The following is a 7127-nucleotide window of genomic DNA, read 5'->3' as shown; positions in this document are numbered from 1 at the left end:
GAAGCGCGTCTTGTTTTGTGTTTGGGGGGGGGGGGGGGGGGGAATCAGATGATATATGTAAGTGCATTGAAGCATTTATGACAAGTAATGTTGATTTTTGATTATGCTAGGAATTTTTCTCTGGGCTACAATTTGACTTTCGACTGGCTAATCATATTCTTGCATCAGCCCGATCATAAACAGTTGCCTTTTACATGCAAAAAAAGTATCTATGTTTCAATGCTACCAGTATGTCATAATACAGATTATGGATGTTTGTCCTCCAGACAATATTACATAGTTGCTTACTATCCCTGATTTACATGGACATGCTTACTCCTTTCCCTGGAATTGTCCTTGGTTTTCAGTTCTGACCAACTGTATCATAAAACTTCCATTGTTCCACGTGTTACATTCCGTTCTTGTTATCTGTTGACATATTGTGGGCTTTCTAAGTTTATCTTCATAAAAATATAAAAATGAAATTATATTTCTGTGTTATAAAAATGTAATACATAGGAATATGGTGTCTGGTGGTGCTTGAGATGATCCTAGTCACTCCAGCTGAATGTCAAAGTGTAGCAGGAAGATATTTGACATTAAAAATAATGATTATTTGTCTTCTGAAGTATTAGCAACTCTGCAGCTTTATCCCTAGCAATTCTAGAATGCTGCAACTGCGAAGGTGATCACAAAGTTTACAGTTTGACTATACAATGTCTATTACTTAAGCCAACAAATAGAAGAAGGCTCAGAAGATATTATTATTGGCCAGCGTGGTCATGTAGACATGCTGATCAATGATAATCTACTCGTTCTTCTGGGATTCCGTCCCAGAAGAAAGAAAGATCAGAAGAGATCCTCAATGGTCAGTATAGTTTAATGGCTGGTTGAGGAGGGCGTTAAAGTGGGTGTTGGCAGCCGCTGATGTAAATGAGCCCTTAAGCAGATAGCACAAAATGTATTTGTAAAGATAAGATATTTGTCTGCTCTATGTATGTTTATGTTTATAAACATTACCTGTTGTTGATAACATGATTTGCATATTAGTAGGACAAATCCCATTAGCCAAGTACCACTGCTCCTTATAAATTACAGCTGGTGCCTAACTTATGATGTTTTCTTTAGTTATGGTTAGGGATGCACCAATACCAGTATCGGTGCTTATACCGAGTATTTGGGTGAGTACTCAGACCCGTCCAAATGCTCCGATACTTACCTCTGATACCGGAACTTCCGGGCAGAGGAAGATCTCTCTCTGACCGGCAGTGCCAAGGGAGCATGGAGCCGGCTTCCTTTCCAATCAGGAAGCCGGGCGATGGGTCATGATCCGCTGTTCGACTTCCTGATAATCAGGGCACACGGTACCGGTATCGGTACTTTGTATAGGCAAGTACCAAAAAAAACAATATCCGTACTTGTACTCGATACCGAAAAGCCGGTATCGGTGCATCCCTAGTTATGGTCATTGAAGCTGTCCTTTAAAAAAATCCTGCTGGCCCCTGGATTGGACAGACTGGTTCCTGAACTTCATGTTAATATGACTACCTCTATAAGTTGAAATAGATTCTCTCCCCATATCATATTCCTCCTGAGTTGGCTTTGTCTATCCTTTTGCGTCTATTCTTTTTAGCCCTTCTATTAGTTCCTTTTAGGCTTTACAAGCGTATCTTTTCTTGTTGCCCATTACCCACTGGGCAGAATACCCTCTACCTCCTGTAGAAAGTGAGACAAAATCCCCTCTCAGATACAGTAGTTGTCACCCTAACAGGTGTCAGCATTGGAAGATTCCCTTCACCTTCTGTTCTGGTGACAACTGTACATTTTTGGATTTCCCATCACTTTCTGTCCAAGTAACAATGACCACCAGGACAAACAGAGATGGTGAATACCGTTAATAAAAACCTGAAAGAGACTATGACACTTCTCTGCTCTATCTAAAGCAAAGGGTTGGTCAGAGATACATTTTAAGGCAGTTTCAAAAGCAATAATATTCAAAGTACAGTAGCTGTAGCAGCCAATCAAATTTCACTTTACTGAACCCAGATGAGATGATTTCTATTTGGCTGCTTACGCTTGGCACATTAAAATTCTACATTGTGCTCTGTCCATGTGCCAGCCCAAGACAATCCTCAGGCAAGGATTAGACATTCCATGCTGACCATACGTTGTTTGAATTTCATGCCTGCTGACTCTATGAAAATTTGAGCAGTGAGCATTGCCCTCAAGATGCTCCATGTTCAACATATGAACAACTTTTGTGAAAGTGGCCACTCTGAAAATTTTCTACCGAACAGTGACGGTAGCCAATCCAAATAGTGTATAGACTAATAGTATATGGCCAGGTTCAGGGGCACCAAGGTAGTGAGAAGTGGGAAGGAAGATAGAAACTTGTGTGGGTTTTCTCCAGGTACTCCAGCTACCCCCCTACTCTCCAGACATGCTGGAGGGTTATTTGGCTCCTGTCTAAATTGGCCCTAGTATGTGTATGTATGCATTTGAACTAGAGACTGTAAGCTCTTTGAGGGCATGTTGATGTGAAAATACAACTTGCATATAAAGAACTGAAATAAATAAATGAACTGTATGTGCACATCTTCAATCCATTGTCTTATTGTCTATCCACCCATCCTTCTTGGGAACACATCGCTCTTTCTATGCCTGGCCTTCTGAATCCTGATTAAGCCTGACAGTCTGTTGTTTGTAGTGATGGGCTTGACGTCGAGTCGAACGTGAGTTCAACTCGAACATCGGCAGTTTGTGTGTTCAGGGAACACACAAACTGTGAGGGCGTTTGGCGGGCGAACAGCCCGCCAAACGCCCTCACAGAACCGGAGTTCAACTCGAACATCGGCAGTTTGTGTGTTCGCCCCGCAAGGCGCTGCACCTTGTAAAGCTCTGATTGGCTAAAGCCTTGCACCTGACCACAAGTCAGCTGCAAATTTTGCCCAATCAGGGCCCAGTACTCTGTAAGAGCCATGATTGGGCAAAAGTTATGATGACTTTGCCCAATCATAGCTCACCTGTCAGATGCCCTACAACTGTAAACCGTTGGACAGAGCTAGCTGACACCGCTAGCTCTGCCCAATTGTTTATATGTTGCCGGCATTTGTAAAAATTGCATTATGCGGCGGGTGTTTGTTGCGAGCGGACGGGACGCCGGTCGTTTTTTTTTAATTAAATTATTATTTCTATTAATTTTTATTGCTTTATTTTTTATTTCGTCCAGTCGTTGTCCTCGTGGACAAGGATGGACGTCGTGATTGACACTGGATTACGTCAGTGGATTACGTCGGTACTTTTCAAAAACTTGTCTTTAGTTCTTGTTTCCAAATAAAGGATTTTTTTCAAAAGTCTTGCCTCTTTTTTACAATTTTATTCACCCTTTAGTGAATGAAACTTTAGTGAAGTACCCCTTACTCATTCACAAGGGGGGGCGCATCTGGGTGCCCCTTTATTAAAGAGGTACCCTGATGTGAATAAGCCCCCTGCCCGCACCCCCCCCAACCAACGCCCCAAGGCTTGTGGGGAAGAGGTCCTTGTCCCCATCGGCACGGGGACATGGTGCTTTTCCAGGGGAGACCCTGGAAAAGCACCCTCCCAGTGCCGAGGGCATGTGGCCTGGTATCAAAGGGAGGGGGGCGCTCGCTCGTGCCCCCCTTTCCTACCCTGCCAGGCCTGTGCTTGGATCAAGGGTCTGGTTGGGAACTTTAGGGGGGACACCACGTCCCCGTCCCCCCCCCTGGGGAGAGAATTTTGGGGGTGGGGTTCCTCCTTAAAATTCCTACCAGACCTTAAGGGCCTGGTATGACTTTGAGGGGGAACCCCACACACCTCTTTTTTGCTTTTTTTTACATGGGGTCCCTCCTAACATTCCTACTAGACTTAAAGGGTCTGGTATTGTTTGGGAGGGGGAACAGCACAGCTTTTTTTTTTGTTTCTTTTTAAATGTCATTTTTTTTACATTGTACAGATGTGCCAATTTACAGACAGTTTAAGGGGACCCCTCCAGGCACGATATTTAAATATTTTTATTATTTCACTTTAAGTGATGTTAAAATCACTGATCCTTTAAAAAAGGGTTTTTTAAAAAAATGATTTTCATTGATTCATGTCCTCCAGGGCAGTACCCAAATCCCCATATCCTTTTTATGGCCAAAAAACTGCATATAAGGCTTCAAAATGGGGACATTTGATTTCTAAAGTTCTACCCCCATAGACTTGCATTGAGTTTGAGTTCAAATTCAAACTTTTTCCATGTTCGTAAATTCGAATTTGAACCAAACAGGGGGCTGTTCAGCCCATTACTAGTTGTTTGTCTCCTCTATAAAATTAAGTACAAAATACACTAGGATGATACCTTTCTAGATTACCAATGTGTCACATATAATAAACATATTTATTTTTGCTATGTATTCATAATAAAGTGATACAAAAGAATGGTTACATTACCCTGATGAACAAAACATTTAAAAAAACTAGATTCCGATAAATGTTAAACCTAATGCACATTTAGCATCATTCTGCTATTTTTAGCTTACCTTTTTCCATATATTGTTCCATGCAGTAAACTGCTGCAGTTGGAGCATCTAATTTCAGTGCTGTTTTTAGTGGCTATTGACCCAGTTTTTTTCAAAGCTTATACTATGGCCTACTTATAACATTAGCACTATACATCAATTTAACAGTACAGAAGAAATTCCTCCGTCCCTTAAGATTTTTCATCTTGTAATATTTATTTGTAGTTGTCAGTTCTCATAAGATGGGTGTGAATTGAAGTGTTTGCTTCTTGCTTCCCTAATTAATTGCATGCACAATGAATAGATACCATTTCATACCATTTCAAGTAAAAATATTTTTAAAGAAGTATTGAGAGAGTCAAATATACTCTTTCCAATACTTAGAACTGGCATGTGACACTGCAGGTGTCACATGCTGGCCCTATAATTCGAGAGGTAAGTGATCACAAACCGCTGAATACTCAACTCATGGCTTCTCCCTGCAAATAGTGGTGACTGTCAGATTCCCCGCTCCTCTCTCTGTTCCTCCAGCGATCATTGGAGGGACAGGCAGGGGAGGGGGCGGGAAACAACTGGATCTGGCTCTAGAGAGGCAGAGCCAGCTGTCAATCAGGCAGCAGGGTGGATCCCAAAAATATTGTCAGGATCTTCCCTGGCTGCAGCATGGTTCTGTAATGTCAGCAAATAGTGATGCTGACTTTGGGTCACAGGAGTACATTACATTAGTCTTACCAGAGTATCACAACTGTGGCTTACTGCATCGTTTACATCCTGAGGCTGAAATCTTCCTTGTCGTTCAATGCAGGGGTGCAATGAGCCTCCACTGAATTCTATAAGACACATCAATTGAACATCTCAGGTTTTAGGAGCTGCCATTTCTTACTTGTGTTTAGAAGTGCAGGTTCTGGTGCTCTTATCTAGATTCCAATGCATCATTGACCTAGAATGGGCATGGAGCCAGTGAAGACCTAAAAGTGTGAACTCCTGAATGTTCTAGGCCAGTGACCCACTACATAGTGAACCAGAACACCAATGATAGCCCTAAAGTCTGCACCTTTACAAGTGAAGTCAGCACTCATTTTAAAAAATGGCAATAAACATAAAGTAAAAAAGAACACACACTGTATTTAATAAACATCTTACAGATTCCTTTTAACACTTTAGTAAACTAGGCCTATTAAGGCATATTAACATTGATGTAGTAAAAACTGAAGACAAGTGGCTGTATTATTAATGACATAGTCTCCCAGGGTGGACCGCGTCTCTAAGCTGCTTGGCAGCACTGTGTACAGGTTTTACACAAACAACTTTTTTTAGATCTTGTTTTTGTCACGATAGATTTAGTGCCTTTAAAGTACATCTCTAGCCCTCTAATGCTGCTAAAGCTGGCCATACACTTACACTTTCAGCCAATTCACTGGGATCAGCCAAAATTCGGGATGTTCAGATGCCAGTGCAGATACTAGGCATTTTCATAAGAATTACCAGGGTTGCAGCAGTTGCAGCTGGGACTTGGCTCTGGTGCACTGTCCTGAACTCATTAGTCTGTATTGTTTTAGAAAACTGTCAAATTACACTAAACAAAAATATATCAGTAATTGGTGTCTGTGAGTACTTGGACATATATCAGTACTTGGTCTGAAAAAAATGGTATCGGTGCATCCCTAATATATATATATATATATTTATAACAAATCATACATTTAAACAGGGATGCACAACTCCCAGGAGCACTGTAGCCAATGCTCTTTAAAAATTACAGCTGTCTCCTAACGTTAGTCTTGGAGCTGGAAAAGTATCTGTACTTGTACACGGTACTTGGTATCAGAACATCCCTAGCCGAAATTCATACTGTGGTTGGCCGTGCCATCACCACCTGGCTCTATGAACTTTGAATGAAAATCAAATGAGCCGGGCAGAAACTTGTTGGCCGACAATGACTGCGGTCAACCAGATGCAGTGATTGTTCAGGTAATCTGACAGCCACAGGTGCAGGCTGTCAGAATACAATAGCTGACAGGGAAGATTTCCCATCTACGCTCTTTAAAATGAATGTACATCCTCCTATCCCTTACAGCCAAGAAAGGTGACATCTTAGCCTCTATTTTGATTGCAGTTGCCATGGTGCTGCTCATGTCCCCAGCCATTTAAAGGAGATCTATGAGGTGAGTGATTTCCACTCATCCTCATAGCTAGAGCTGACCTGTGACAAAGAAGCTGCCACAGGCCGGCTCTATAAATCGGGAAGTGAGCAGAAACGTGCATCAATCTGCTCACTTCTCGATCTTCTCCCTGCAGTGAGCGCTGACTGTCAGTCACGACTCCCTGCAGGAATTCCCCTCCCTGATTCTCCAGCGCTGAGTGGACGAACGAACTGGGGAGAGGGCGGGCACAGCTGGCTCTGCCTCTAGATAGGCAGAGCCACCTGTCAATCACGCAGCTGGGTGGATCTCTACAGGAATGTTGGGATCCGTCCTGGCTGCGGCGCTCACAGTATCTCGTGGGCAATAGCCCGTGACATACTGAGCTTTGGGTCATGGGAGGACGCTAGTATATGTCCTCCCGTGACCCTAAAGAGAACTGTGGGGAAAAACACTTATCCCATAGTTCTCTTTCAAGGGCTTGAAA

This window comes from Nanorana parkeri, unplaced genomic scaffold, assembly GCF_000935625.1.
Source record: "Nanorana parkeri isolate BGI_ZX_2015 unplaced genomic scaffold, ASM93562v1 scaffold838, whole genome shotgun sequence".
NCBI classification, from domain to species: Eukaryota; Metazoa; Chordata; class Amphibia; order Anura; family Dicroglossidae; genus Nanorana; species Nanorana parkeri.
The sequence above is the reverse complement of the archived record's forward strand: the minus strand, read 5'-3'. Positions refer to the sequence as shown.